Genomic DNA, 15,871 nt, shown 5'->3' with positions numbered 1-15,871 from the left:
AAATGCCGTGAGGAGGTGCGATCAGACACAGAGGTGCCGGTGCTAGTGTCTGTGGTTCACTCACGGAGTGTCACCGAGACACCACTCTCAGCACAAGCAACTTTTTGAACAAGATCCATTAGTACTTTTTTCCCCTCTGAGCAAGAGCTTCTACAGTCTGGGAGATGTGAAGGGTTCATGATTTTCTGCTCTCATTGTTATGATCTGTTGTTTGTGTCTCCCAAGGCACTGATGAGTGAACCTCGAATCCGAAAGAGAAGAAAGTTAGGAGGCTGTCCCTGAGTAAGCCGTGTGGACACGCAGTCGTGTGGACACGCAGTCGTGGCACCGACGAGTCTGCTCTGGACACGGGTCAGTGACCATCGTTACATTTATTGTTGAATGTGTGTGCTGTTCAGCGGACACTGCTCTCAGCACGTGTCTGTGAAGGTCTATGGAGAGCTCCACACAGGAGGCAGGCTTTCTTTGGCGGGGGAAGTACTAAAATAGGATTGAGAAATATTTAAGGCGGCTTGGCAGTGCTCTTTGTAACAGGCTCCTGTGTGTGTGTGTGTGTGTGCGGCCAGAAGACTGTTTTGTGTATTATATTGCATGAGTAGAAATGGAATATGTTGATCATTGAAATTAGCAGGGCACGCTTCTCTCAGCAGGACTCTTGGGCAGACGGGAAGGATGCACTGTTAGCTTCCTGGTGACCACAGAGGGAAACTGGGGAGGGTTGCGCATAGAACAAAGACTGAAGCTGTGTTGCAAAGAGTTTGTGATGTGAAGAGGACACCTGTTGAAACACCATTCCTGAGAAAGTCTTGCCCATGGGTTAGCTTGTCATTTCTTTCTCCAGAATGATAGTCGAAGGAAATTTTAAAAGGTTTGTGACCATAGACTGCTTTCCTTTCCTTTGGCTCACCATTTCTTCACAGGAAAAACAAAAAACAAACAAAAAAAAAACAACAGAAAGGAGTTAAGAGAGGGGAGACGACACAACCGATGTCTAATTTTAGGTTGATTAACCCTAATCCTGCTTCAGACCCTGGAACAGTTTCCATTTCTTTTAGAAATGTTACTATCTCTGCCTGGCATGTCAAAAAGTAGTAGAAAGAACAGTTTGACCTAATCAGTCTTTTTCTGCACAATAAAGCAAGCTCAAAGGAGAATGTTTTATTTATTACCTTTGTGAAAAACAAAGCTCTGAATTGCAGATTATAATTATTTTTATGTGACTCCTTTCTGAAGGCTTTAAAGATCTATTTTCTTTGTGTCTCTTTATCTGGAAAATAATTAAAAATAAAATTAAGATATTTATATTAAGTATAGAACTTTATGGCTTAGACATTTATACAGAGAATGTTATAGTACAGTGTTTTAAAAATTGTGTGTATATATATATAGTATTTAGATACATCTACAGACAGCTCACAATGCTTTTGAGTTGGAATTATGAGGACTTACAGCCCAGTTTTCATAATGCAGGGCTGCTAGTCATAGGGACCCTTGTTTGGTGAGTTTTAAAGTCATAATGGTTGAGGTTTGGTTTACACCACTCACTTGCAGAAGCCTCACCTTATACTAAACAGAGCAAGGTGGCTGCACAAAGTAGGTCACACAGCTGTGACCATGAAAGATACATAGTCAGTCCCCCAAATTTGAATCTGTCTAAGGCAAACCAACAATAAGACATTTCTACGCTAACAGCTAAGATAAAAATCAGCTAATTTGGAAGAAAAAAATGGTTCATTATAGAAAGTAAGAATTAAACTTTCCTCGTCCACCCTTAGTAATACCCATACCTCCATCATCTATTTTCTATCTATCTGTGATCTATCAGCACATGTATATGTGTACAGATAGGTACATGGACATATATATAAATCATTTCTATCTATCTATACATAGTATTTCTATGTGCACAGACACATGTATATATTTATATCAGTATGTAGAAAGCGATTTTGATTGCTGTCAAGGATGAAATGACTGTTGTATACATTGTTTCATCTCAAACATCCGTTGCTTTTGGATGGCTACAGCGTTTCATCTCAAACATCTGTTGCTTTTGGATGGCTACAGCTAAAGCCAGCCTCTCTATGAGGAATCTTCTCTACAGAAGAAGAGAAAAGCTGTGAATGGGTAGACAGACGGAGGAAAAGTTAGAGAGAGATGTCGCTGCATATGCCTCTTTCTCCCATTTCATCCTGAAGGCTGGGGAAGGAAGGCGAATAGCCCCATCGGAAGTGCAGACCTGGAGTGGAGCGGTATAGCTCGGAAACAGTTGGAGCTGGTTAGCAGGTGCATCACATACTGTTTAAAGAAAATCCTGCCCCCACACAGAGGAACTGGCCAGATCAAAAAGTGCACACTTCATTCTGGGGGTGAGGCGGTGTATTTGAGTTGGCGGGAGTGCGGCCTTAGGGATAGGTGGTCTCTGGGTGTGAAGCCAGCTCCACCAGCCGAGTGACCTTGGGCGAGTTCCCCTAATCTGTCTGTTCCTCAGTTTTCTTACCTGTGAAACGTGGGGTACAGAGTGGCCCACATAGTGGGCTGGAACGGTGTCCCGTACACAGTAAGCGTGCAATAAAAGTCAGTTGTTAGTCATGGGAAGGTGACCGTGCTAGATGGTGTTTCGTGAGGACACTGCTCCTTTCCTGACTTCTACATTAAATGGAAGGAGCTACGCACGAGAAAGTTTTGTCTACGTTTTAAAAAATTCTCCAAAATACTCGTGTTTGCCCCTGTTTTTTCATGGCATCTTGAAATCTAAATTTTGTTGTTTCTTGTCTAGATCACTTGTTATTGGACACGTTTTAGAATGCACAAGAGTACCTATGTAAATTCTCTATTTAACCCAATCCTGACTGTAAGACTTGTTTCTGAGGTAGGCGCTGCTTTTCGAATACTCGAAAGGCTGGCTGCAGGATTGCAGCCCGTGGACTCTCACAGTCACAGTTCTCATTTGTCTGTCCCATCCTTCGAGTACATAGACCTGTGCAGGTAACAGCTCCTAGACCTCAGTTATTTTTATCAGTACAACTCGAGGAAACTAGCAGCTACTTCATAAAATTATTAGGAGAACTTTTCTACTAGCAGTAGGAAAGCATTTAACAGAGTGCCTAAAACAAGTGTTCAGGAAGGGCTAGTCATGAATGAGTGTAGAGTTAGAAAATATTTATTCGTTTTCCTTTCTCTAAATTCAGTATCAAGTGACTACACTGAAATCACTGGACTGTAAAGTGTCACTAACAACCTACCGCTGGCCAGGGGCAGGTGCTTCAGACTACTTCATCTTTATATGTGTTGTATTTTTTTTTATGACATCATAGTCTGTGTATTTTTTCATTATCTTTGCATTGTCCCTGAGCAAGGCAGAAATTTCCTTCAGTGCAGGGCCTTCTTGGTTTTCCCACTGCACCTTTAACTGTCCTTGATGAAAGCCTCTCCAAGGTTAGGGGCTGCATCTGCGCCTTCTGTAACTTCCCAGACAGTCTATCTGGTGCCCTGTAGGCTGCAGACAATTGCTTTATTTTATTTACTGACCGAATTAGATAATTAGGCTGTATATTCGAATGGCCCACACCGAATGGTTTACTACCTCAGCTGTGCGGAGGTCATGTTAAATTCAAGGGAAACATATATTTTCCGTGTTTAGCTAACTGGAGTCATGGCGACATACGATGACCCACCCCAGCAGAACTTCGATTCTTTAAGACAACTCTTAGGAGATATATAGCATTTTACACATTGATTATTCCTTCCTATCGTCTATATTTCTGTTGCTTTACACACAGATCATTAGGCAGAAATAGCTCTTGTTTCAGACCCATGTAAATCTTTCAATGGGAAGCTAAGGCGCTCAGGTTTAAAAATGTTACGCTACTATATTTAATGGGATTACCTTCTAGAGTATGAAGTGAGAAATAAATTATTTGGGGAAATTTAATCAATGATGCTATAAAAATTAATTGTGAAAGACTGGGCTCATTTAACTTCTGTTCTATAAAACTGGTCAATGAGGAAAAATATGGGTAGTGCTAGTGTAGGGTAAATCTGTCAGTAACTGTCAGGCACTATATAATACTGAGTTTCAAAGGACTAGAGGAAACTTGCTTAGGTTTACTTTTGTGGAAAACACACAAGCGTAAAATCACTTTGCATAATGATAATCTCAATATATATTTTTGTTAGATGTCTTTTACATTTTTTCCCAGTGTTTCATTATGGAAAGGTTCAGATACAGCAAAGTTGAAGGCATTTTTAGGTGAACATCAGTGTATTCACCACTGGATTCTAGCATTAACATTTAACTAAAGTTCTTTATCACATGTCTGTCATTTTTCTCTCTCTATCAATTAATCATCCTTTGTTTTGGATACATTTCAAAGTAAACTGCAGATTTCGCTGTATGTATTTGATACATGTAAAGTAAATTGCAGATAGTGCAATTCCTCCTGAGTACTTAAGCATGCATATCATGAATTGGAATGTAATATTTATTTATATTCTTTTGATGTAAGATTTCCCTAACGTGAAATGCACAAATTCTAAGTGTACATTCTCTGAATATTGGCAGATGTTTACACCTGTGTAACCCAATGACCAATCCAGTGCTATCAAGATCCAGAACATCACCTTCATCCCAGAGCATTCCCTCCAATCTCTTCCCAGTCAATCCTCACCCACTTTCCCAGGGGTAAGCACTCTTCTTTTCTTCCACCACTGGTGATATCTTCCCTCCTCTAGAATTTCATATCAATACAATGTAGCCTCCTCTGTGTCACACAGCTTCCACTCAGCATAACACCTTTGAAATCCACCTGTGTTGTTGCCTGTATCCATCACTCTTCCTTTTTCACTGCTCAGTAGTATTCCATTGTGTGGATATACCGCCGAGTGCGTGCTCACCTACTGATGAATATCTGGGCTCTTTCCAGTTTGGGGCTGTCGTGAATAAAGCTGTTATGAACATTTGGTACCAGATCTTTGTGAACTTAGATTTTCATTTCTTTTTGGTAAATCCCTAGGGATGGTTTTGCTGGGTCACACTGTAGGTGACTTATTGAGTTGTATTTTTTTTCCCCTTAATTTTTTCAAGACACGATCTACAAGGTGGGTGCTATAATTATCGCCATTTTACAAAGGAAACAATATGAAAATGTATGGACACACAGGTGATAAGTGATAGAGCCAAAGTTTGAACCTGGTAATTTAGTTCCAAAATTCACACTTCCAGCACATGATGGGTAAAGTAATAGGAAACAGATATGGAGATACACCCAGGAGTCAGATTATCAAAAGCCTTGTGAGCCAGTTTAAGGGATTTAGGCTTTATTTAGGCTTTATCTTATGTGGGGAGCCTCCTAAGTTATTCATTTCTGTGTTTGCTGTTGAAGATTTTCAAACAAGGGAGTGACATGCCCACATCTGAGCCTGAGGAAGATGACCATGTTCCCAGTTGTGTGGAGGGCAGCAGGAAATGGGAAGCGTAATGGGGCTTTAATTGTGATATCTTCATTCAGTTAGTCAGTCAATATTTATTGAGCACCTACTACGTGTAAAAGGTGTTCCAGGACTGGGAACCTGCACTGAACAAAAGATCTCCCACGGAGCTTACATTTTAATAGGTAAAGAAAATCAATAAAGAATTAAAAATACATGGTCTTCCAGGTGGTAACAAATATTTGGAGAACAACAAAGCAGGTTAAGAGAGAAGGGGTTTTGTGGAGACTGGGAACAGTTGTGAGTCTGTTGAGTGACCCAGGAAGCCTCTAATCAGGGAGATGGATGTAGGGCCTGAGCCACTGTTTGGGAGGAGGTGAGTTACGCAGATGTCTACAGACAGTGTTCTAGTAAGAGGAAACAGCACGTGCAAAAGTCCTGAGAGTCCAGGGAGTTGGGTGGCACAAGGAAGGAACAGACGGCGGAAGAGAGGGGAGGAGACAAAGTTGCTCACAAAATACAACCATTGAAACACAAATACGTCCATTCTAGAATAGTTGATATTAGCATCAGCGGATGCTGTTTACAGTTTCACCTTGTCTTAGATGAAAACTGCTGTGGAGGGGATTGAAAAAATGACGCCTGGATATTTCTATTGGTGTGAATTTGGCTTTTTTCCTCTCGGTGTTGTTAAGATTAAATGGTGAGTGGTAGCAGTGAGAGTTGATCCCTCTTGTAAGATGTCTATGGACTGATGACTTTCCTATCATTTTTCAGCAATAGGTTATATCCCAAATATATCCTCGGTTCTTTGCTCTCTTTGAGAACATCTTGTCCTTCTAGAACTTGTCTCTGGAGTTAAAGCCACCGTGTGCTTCCCGTCCTGGGATCTTTTTCACTGTCGTACTTAGAATTGCAGACACGCATCTGTTGACTCATAATTGCTTGAGTATTTCACCCTCTTTGCTTCTGGTTACAGATTTGTAACCCCATGTGCTTCTCAAATAAAAAGAGGAAAGCCCCTCACTAGGAACTGGTCTTCTCAGGGACTCTGCTGCCATCTTTACCAAACATCTCTTCGGTATTTGCATGAAGTTTGCGTCCTGCTGTTAATCCAGGAAAGAAACTTTCTGCGAGAAATCCTCTGATTGATATTTATGGGGGTTTGGAATTCAGCGATTAAAATTCACTTTAAGACACTGCAGCCCATCCCGGGACCTGACGTCAGGAACTGTTTTCCGAGGAAGACACCGTGGAGGACTGTCAAGTGAAAAGAAACGTACCTCGATGTCCCTGGCATGCACGTAAAGGAGTCTGCGTACTTCCGAGTTGTCGACACTCCTGTAGACGGTCCCAAGCAGAATAACCTTAGTCATGTCCTTCTCCACTTTAAAGCCTCAAGCTAATTCAAAGCAAATATTCGGTCATATTATATAATACTGCAGTTTTTGCAGGTAATATATTCAAATCATTTCTTTGCTCCACATTCTGCCTTTTCTTATGAAATCAACATTAAGCACTATTTCTGTTCTTTAAGCTGCTTTTAAAATCCAATAAAATATAACATACTCTCTAACCAGTCCCCACAGCTAAGGATGGAGGACCCCACCTAAGACCCGGTTTACCAATGCATTTTGTGAATGTACTTTTAGTGTTTTGTGGTACCTGGCATGTCCTATGCTGCCAGGGATGGGAAGCATTGTCTGGGAGAAATTGCTGAGTCCAGATTCCATAGTTGAATCCCACTGGTCTCTGGTTTGGTGACAACGACCCTGGTATCTATTGGCTTTAAAAGGCTCACACTTCAGAGAGAAAGCAGAGCTTCTGTTCTCCTTGAGGACTGAAGAACATCTTGCAATACATCTTCTGTAATTGTCATTTCTTCCTGTTAGCTGATCTACGAATCAGCTCAACCTGTTTTCACTCCTGCTTCATTCTGGGCTCCGGTGGTGGCTCCCACACCGTGCATTTTCCCCTGGGCTCTCTTCCTCATTTGCTTTTCCATCTACCTTTCCACTGGAAGTGACGTCTTGAAACACCACCATCTGTTTTTTTGGTGATAGAACTCCCACTGTCGGCGTGCAGAGGCAAAGATGCAGGAGCTCGATTGTCAGCCGGCTCCCTGGGCCCAAGCCTGCACACGTTCCAGAATGGAGGACGCTGGAGTGTGAGACTCAAGTGTCACTCCAGTGACAGCTTCCAGGTGGGCAGAGACAGAGCTCAGTGCCTGTCTGATGTTTTTCTTCTATTCTCTTCTGGAAGGCTGTGGATCAGCCCTGAAGAAATTAGCTAATGCTCCACTGGCCTCCAGGGGCCTCTCATGCAGAAGGCGGGGCTGTGAGGGGCACGATTTAGCACGCGCGGCCACGCGGCATCCCCGTGTACTTCCCAGGAGCCCTACTGAGGGCGATCGGAAAGTGCTGACTGACGTAATCCCCCAAGTGACAGCTCCATCAGAGGTAAGGGGAGAGTCCCCAGCAGAGACAAGGGGGGACAGCCAGGAGCTCCCACAGCACAGGTGCCCTTGTCCCCTTTTGTCCTCTTATGAATCCTCTATGGGAGGAAGAAAGGATCCTGTATTTTTAAAGGTCCCTTTTTGTTGCAGTAATCAACATGGCACAGAGACCAGCGGAAAACGTGTGCTTTCATAGTCCTTAATTCTCTGCCCTATTTTCTCTGTATTTTCAAGCTCCTTTTCCAGCAGATTGCTCTCATGCAGCTTCAGGAGAAGCAAGACGGAGTCCATCTCGCTTCTGGTGCTTTCTCTTTCCTCCCATGTTAGTCTTAGCTCATCTTCATGTGTAAGAGCACAAAGATGCAGACTTGTGAAATGGCAGAGAAACTGATGCAAAAATCTAAAATTTCACCTTTCTAGACATTTTAAAGTTTAAGTTTAACCCATAGTGATATTTATTCTAACAATTTTCATTTTCGACGCTAACACAATTGACTGAAACTTGACTTACTGAGTGTAGAAAGGATATTATTCCATTACATTTTAAACACCACCTGAACGATTTGTATATAATCTCAATTAAGAAAACAGATGGTGATGTTTAGAAATAAGAGGAATTTATTATTATGCTTTTCCCTGTTTTATTTCTAGCTTGTACATTTTATCCCCCAATCTAACTATTGACCAGAGGGTATTAAAACAGTAATTAAAAAAATAAAGGGGCAGTTCTCCCATTTTGCATCTTATTCGTAATCAGTAGATGCTGTAGCATATCCTGTCTTCGGTGCCATTTCTTAAACTAATATCCTTTTTTCTGTCTTTTACAAGTTTCCTCATTTTCTAAAATGCCAGTCTGCTCCCCAGACTGAGACGTGCAGTCCTGCCCCTTCCTCTGCTCATTTCAGCTGCGTTGCCTCTCACCTCTGAGCACTTCTGTGTGACCTCCCACACCCCAGCCATTCATCATTCAACAACAAATATCTTGGGAACGCTGGCTGAAAAACGAGTTAGATCCTGGCGTTTTCTGCTTTGTGTTCTAACTGAGCTTCAGTAAAAGACCACTTTCTGATAATTCTTCTTTAAAAAAAAAATTAAGCCCTACAGTAAAAGCAAATTTGAAAGGGCAGCATTCAAAGGTGGCTATTTGTCAGCCTTTCATGAGCTCCGGCATCTCAGGGTCTGAGAAAGCACTGCCGCCGTCAGGGTGGCCCGAGTCCTCGCTCCGCCCCGCCCCGCACTGGCAGGCGTGTGCCGCCCCGTGGGGAAGCTTGAGGACCTGCTTTCCTGGGTCCTTGTCCGGGAGGAAAATGCAGCTCAAAAGAGAAAATGAGGAATTTTTTTTGTTTGTTTTTCTGACATTTTTTTGTTGAGTAAGGTATGTTATTACTTCTGAAATCTCTGAAGAAGGGCAGTGACTCTAGAGAGAATCATGAAAGACCCTTCAAAGAAAAACCTGTTCTGCTGCTATTTTGGGATGTGGAGCCGTGATTATTTCCTTCTTTGCATCCGAATAGAGGATGAGCCATGATTCTTTGTTGTTATTTTTACTGTGATTGAAATGAAGTGGGAGCATTTAAAGAGTTCTCACACTTGGAAGCATTTCCAAATATTTTTCTTCATTGTGTTCCAACCAAAGCTATTCCAGCCCTTTGCTTATCTTTCATTCTCGTGTATTAATATACTGAGTTCTCACAGAAAATCCAGGAGGTGTTAAAATGGAAGAAAAGATTAATAATGGTTTGTGAAACACATCCCTAATGTGTCATTTCCCTCCTCAAAAGTCACCATTCCCCTTTGCCTTCAATGGGTTGTGAGTCAGGCATTCAGAATCCCCCAGACAGCCCCCACCCCCAAATCTAGCCGCAGCCTTACGCAGACCTCCCCCTCACTCTGCCTGCTCCCTCCGTGTCTCATCCCAGTCCTGAGGTTCCTCCCACTTTGTAAATCAGGTCCTGAGCTTATGGCGCCTCCAGATCTTTCCCTCCGTTTGTCTCCTTCACTTAGATCATCCTTCTCTCTCTTCCCTTCTTGAAAGAAAATTTTATTTATCATCCAGAGTTGAGTTTTCTGAGACATATCCCGATCCAATTGGTCAAAATGAGTATTCCCTATTTCAGACTTTCATAGCACTTTATTAGCTCCTCTGCTGTGAATATGGTAATCAATGTTGTATTGCAGACCACTATACGTACTGCTGCCTTCCCCGTGAGACCGCGGTTCCTTTAAGACAACACTTAACGTGTACGAAATTGAAATAGCTGTGATTTATCAAGTACATATGCACATTGCCTTATTTGTAGATGTTTTCCAGTGTCCATATTTATTGCAAATATGTCATAAAATATTGATGAACTCCAACTTTTTCTCATCTGACCCATACAAACAAGCACCTCTCAAATATCAAATTACCCAGTAAACCACCATGACTATATCAAAAGAAATACTGCATCTCATGTACACAGAAAATGCCAGACAGTAGACGATCATTTTTATTTCAAGTCACTAAATTTTGGAGTAGTTTGTTATCTAGCTACAGTTAAACTAATGCAGAATTTGGTATCTTGGCAGTGGGGCACGGCCATAGCGAAAAGCTAAAAATGTGGGCTTGGCTGTGGAATTGCTCCGTCGGTGGAAGTTGGAGGGACTTAGAGGAGGGTTTTCATGAAAGCTTGAAGTGCTCTGAAGCGATTGTTAATAGAAGCCTGATAGTTTTTGCCAAGACTGCAAGTGAGGGCTTAACGAAAAGTGAGGAAAATATTGTTAGAAACTGTAAGTAACCCATTCTCGTTTTGTGGTAGCATAAAGTGCTAGCAACCCTGGTGAAAGCAGTGTGGAAAGCAGAAAATGGAGCTAACGAATCGGAGGATCTAGCTGACTTCTAGGCAGATGATTAAAGGGATTACCCGGCTTCTGCTTGCCGCTTACAGTAAAATGCAAGAAAACAGAAATAGACTGAAGGAAGATCTGTGAAGCATAAAGGAGACAGGAATTGCTAATTTTGGAAGTCCCAGGCCCTCTAGAAAGCAAACGGTGCTGAAGTTAAAGATAGCTCTAGGGCTAAGGTCAAATCCAGAGCACTCCCAGGAAGACATGATATGAAGAGATAGCTGCAGATGAGACTGTACAGTCCTTTGTGAAGACTGCAGACATACCTAATGTGTACCTCAGGGTCATTCAGAAACTAAGTTTCTGAAAAGCTTAAAATTACTGTTCCTTGTCAGTCTCAGAAGAAGCCAAAGGTAAAGGAAGCCTTCTCTCACAAGACATCTTGGGAGATGTTTGTGGCTTTTATCTAATGGAGTGAGTGCCAACAGGGATCATAGGAGACCCACAAAGGTTTTAAGGGAAGCTTACTAGTGAAAACATTGTTGGCTTGAACTGTAAGGGATAGAAACAGTAGAATTGAAAAGAGGCCTTTGGAACCCCAAATTTCTACAAACAAGAAATAGAAAACAATTCAGTTGAAAACACAAGCTGCCTTTTACGGAAAATAATTATTCAAAGGAAAAAAAAAAAAAAACCAAGAGGGTAACCGGGCAGAGCCACAAGCTATGAAGACTCATTCCCAGGCTTTGACTCCTAATCAAGCAGCTGTCAGCCTGTGCTCTACTAGGTTTCAGAACTGCCGTGGACCAGTGACTCCTGTGTGTCCTCTGTTTTATCATTTTTAAAAGGGAGTGTTCACACTGAATACATAAGCTTGTCCCTCCATTACATACAGTGTGGCACAGATCTTCGGTTGACAGGTCTTCAAATGGGGGGAACTGTATTCAGGGAACCACATCTGTGGGGCTTCATTTGCAACAGGATTTGATTTAGATGCTAATACTTGAGTCTCAGTTGCTGCTTAATAGTTACAATGTATGGGTGGTTTTGGAGGGGATGTGTGTATTTTGCATGTGGGAGGAAAATTAATAATTCGTTGTTGTAAGACTCTGGTGGTTTTATCCAAAAATTCTTTGATATTCCTCCTTTCAAATGATAAAGCCCAAACCCTCTTCCCTAGTGTGTGGTTCAGACTTAGCAACTTAGTTCTAACAAATAGAACATCACAGAAGTGACAACATGAATCTTTTGACACTCGAATGTGAACAGCAAAGTTAACTTCCTCTTTGATCTCTTTCTCAGACCACTTGCTTTGGGAGAAGCCAGGCCTCATGTCATGAGGACATGCGGGCAGGCCGAGGGGAGGTCTACAAGAAAAGAAATAGAGGCTCCTCCCGACAGCCAGCACCAGCTCACCAGCCGTGTGAGGGAGCCATCGCGGAAGCTTCCTTCAGACCTGGTCAGACCTTTAAGTAACTGCAGCACTGGCCGACATTTAGATTGTACCCTTGCAAGAAACTCTGAGTCAGAACCACTCAGATAAGCCACTCCCAAATTCCCAGCCCGCAGGAGAAGCACTTCACCGATGCATAACAAATCACCCTCAAACTTCGTGGCTTTGAGAATTAAACATGTATCTTCTTACTTTCCTTGAAGCAGGCAGCCATGAGGGATTGGCTGGATGTTTCTGGCTCCAGGCCTCTTACAAGGTCACAGTCAAGGTGTTGACTAGGCTGGAAGATCTGCTTCCAAGATGGCTCCCGCATGTGGCTTAGTCCCTCCCTGACCGCTGGCAAGAAGCCTATGTTTATCCTCCTGTGGACCTTCACAGACTGCTGGAATGTCCTTACAACGTGGCAGCTGGCTTGCCTAAAATCAAGTAAGTCACAAGAGAAGGCAATGTAGGAGCCACAGTGTCCTTTATGACCTGGCCTTGGAAGTCACACGTTGTCTTTTTCACAGTATCCTACTGGTTACACAGGTGACCATTCAGAGCAGGAGTGGCCTATACAGGGACATGACAACCAAGGTGTGGGGAGCCCTGTGGGCCATCTCGGAAGCTGGCTAGCACATGAGGTAGTAAGTGGTTGTTATTAATCCCACTAAGCTTTGGGGTAGTTTTTTTATGCAGCAGTAGGTAACTGGTATATAAAATGACCACAGTGGGATATTTTGGTTATTCCCGATGATTCTGGATTAAGGGTGTTAGCGCTGCCTGCCTCCTTTGTCCATGAAGTACAGGGGCTGTCCCGGACCAGGGGGCCACACGCTTGCTCCTGTTTCAGTAAAGCGCTCTGGCTGGAGTGGTGTCCCGGAGGCCTCCGAGTCTCCAGGGTCGGCTTGACTCCCAGCAGCAGGCGCCTGGGCGTAAATCCTGGCAATTCACTAGCCAGCCTGATTTATCTATTTTCTAATTTTGTGTAAGTCAGATTTTACAGTTTTGCCCAAGTTTCAATCTTGGGTTCTAAAACCTTTGGATTCCTTCTGGTCAACAAATGCCATATGCCTTCTGAACAGGCTTTTTACACTGTGCCTCTTCAAACATGAAAGGTCCTGCTTCCTAGCCAGGCTTTTCCCAGAACATAGGATGTAAATTAGTGTCCCCAGATAGAAGCAAAGAAACAGAGAAGATCAGGAAAGTACAGCATGTTTCCAACAAGGTGGAAAATTCATCCGAAATGACAGAAGTCCTGGGTAATGACGATTCTCTGAGGATTCGTGTGTCACGGCAAACTAGCTGACTGGTGTGTGCAGCTGAACGATAGCTTAATATCAATACTTACACTCCTTTTTGAATTGAAGATGAGGCAATTAAAAGTTGCTAAATCCCTTGTTTTGCATTGCTTCTGGTCCCTTTGGGTTTGCCATAGCCCAGTTTTGTGGCTCTGATTTTGAGAAGCTGTGTCTTGCAAATTTGAAAGTTCATAGACTCTATTTTGAAATGGGCTTCGTTCCAGAAATAAGTTTTACTTTATTATTTTCCACTCCCTCTGGGGATGTCTTGACAAACATAGCAAAAACCAAAGACTTCCTGAAAGCTAATCTTTTTTCTGGGTCATGTGATTCTTTTTAGTTTTCATCTGGAGAGGGTTTTCGGATAACAACAGGTTTGGCTGGCGGTGACCTGGAGAAAATCCTGTTGCCTTAGCATTCACAATGAGTGGAATTTCAGTGCAGTATGGTTATTTGCTTAACACAATAGAAGCTGGTGCAGACTGAACTTGCAAGTGTCAAGCAGACTGTGTGGGAAAATCTTTATTACTGCAACTGAATCAACAAATGCTTCTGAATGCAGAAACACTGACAAGACTGTAGCAAACAGTTTGGCCAACTTCAGTTCATATCCAAAAGATCCCTATGAAGAAATGGTTAAATATTGAAAACAGCAGGGATCTGCAAACTAAGAGGGGAAAAAAACCCAGGAGAGTCGATGGAATGAAACGTTAGAAACACAAAACAATATGCAATTAATAATACCTGTCTCAGAGGCAGGTTTGTTACAAGGTGGAAATGACAAAAGAACAAATGATCAAAGAAGTTGCTGAAGTCCTCAAACTCATTACTCACACGCATCATGAAGTGTAAAACAAACAGTGATTAGATTACACAGAGATGCCCTATCTTCTGATATTTTTAAGCTTCTAGCTCTGTTGGGTAAACAGTTTCCAAGTGGATATGAATTTAGTTGAACCTGGTGTGTCTGAGTTTATTGGCCAGACATAGCTTTTCAGATAGGGCTTGAATAAATCACTGCCTTACCTCGTGCAGGTTTCTGGCCCAGAAAGGCTTCTGAGGTTATAGGGGCAAGAACAAGACTTGGACTAGGGGTCAGGAAGCGGAGTCTGGGCTACCTGACCAGTTTGGGGCCAGTCGACTGGATACTCTGAGTCTCAGTTTTTTACTGACAAAAACAAGTCTCAGTCCTGTAGCTGTCTGCTTCACAAGGTTGTTGAGATGGTATCAAAGGTAATTACACACACACACATACACCCACACACGTGTGCACCCCCCCCACACACACAAAAGCACTTTAGAATCTGTTCATTTTTTACTACAATCAATGAAGGGAAACTTTATGGAGGCCCCAGGGCCACGGGATGTGGGAGAAGGCCAGTCTGCAGGAGAAGGAGGGGTCACTGGAGGGGACAGCACGCTGTAATTGATCAAGATGAAAACAGACACAATAAATTCTAGTACTTAAGATAAATACTATTATTGTCCTCATTACTAAATGACATCATGATGTCATTGTGTCCAGTGATGTCACTTGCCTTCAGGTGAGTAGGGAAAAGGGCCAAATCCTGAGTCTACGAGACATATTCCCAAGAATTCCTAAAAAATTAATTGATTCCTTGGATTTAGATCAGGCACACGTGAGTTTTTATTTTGGCTGATTCATCTGTGATGATAGTGTAATGACATATTCTGCACGAAGGGATAGAATTTTTTTTAAGCATTAGATGTAGAAACATCTTGTAAACACGTAGGATGTCCTGGTTATTTTTGGAGATTGTGCTGATATCTGCCGACTGCCACTGGAGCAACGTGTTTGTGTTGAAGACACTACAGGAGAACCATGTTGGGAAGGTCATTGTGTTTGACCTCAAGGGGTTTACTCTTTTGTTCAATAGATTCGGCTAACACCAGTGCTGAGCAGATAATCACCAAACCCTGTGTGATGTGTTCTGCTCCAGAAATGCAATACGAGTTGAGGGAAATTCAGTTCACTGAGTTATAAAACCTAAGGAGACTTCATCCCAAAGGGAAGAAAGATGTGCATCTCAAGTCCTATAATTGAGGGGTAGGCAGAAGATTGACCAAACAAAAGTAGCCCGTGTCTAACAGAGAAGACCTGAAAGTGAAGAAGGAAGAGCCAGAAAACAGCTCAACAGTTGGACTCAGAGTCGATGAAGAGGCAGCAGAGTGTAGCAGGACGCTCAGGGTCTTGAGGATCAGGTAGGGCTGCATTCACATCCTCTTCCTGCTTCTCCTTCGCTCTGGGCAGGTGATGTGAAGTCAGTAAGCCCCGAGTTTCATGCCTGCAGCAAAGCGCGCTCCGTGGGCTTTCTGTCTGCCTTGGCACATAGCGGGCACTCCCGCTGGAGAAGCAAGGACTGCTGGATCCCCTGGTCTGCAAGTGGGGAAAAGAAATCCCCCCAA

At 42.8% G+C, this 15,871-nt stretch overlaps 2 long non-coding RNA genes across 4 annotated transcripts in view; both read left to right on the top strand.

Annotated features, from left to right (window-relative positions):
- LOC116157130 (uncharacterized) overlaps positions 1 to 308 on the top strand; it is a 175,787-nt gene extending 175,479 nt beyond the window's left edge. For 2 of the 3 annotated variants that reach the window (XR_010383567.1, XR_010383569.1), the window contains one exon: positions 226 to 308. This is a non-coding gene — a long non-coding RNA (uncharacterized LOC116157130). The remainder of the gene's footprint in view (positions 1 to 225) is intronic. The other variant, XR_010383568.1, reaches the window with a different exon arrangement.
- On the top strand, positions 302 to 6,878 carry LOC135322759 (uncharacterized). The gene is made up of 3 exons (XR_010383572.1): positions 302 to 351; positions 4,565 to 4,684; positions 6,410 to 6,878. It is a non-coding gene; the product is annotated as an uncharacterized LOC135322759 (long non-coding RNA).
- The last annotated feature ends 8,993 nt before the right edge of the window (positions 6,879 to 15,871 follow it).

Source organism: Camelus dromedarius, chromosome 13 (assembly GCF_036321535.1).
Source record: "Camelus dromedarius isolate mCamDro1 chromosome 13, mCamDro1.pat, whole genome shotgun sequence".
NCBI lineage: Eukaryota > Metazoa > Chordata > Mammalia > Artiodactyla > Camelidae > Camelus > Camelus dromedarius.
This window is presented reverse-complemented; position numbering and strand designations above follow the sequence as displayed.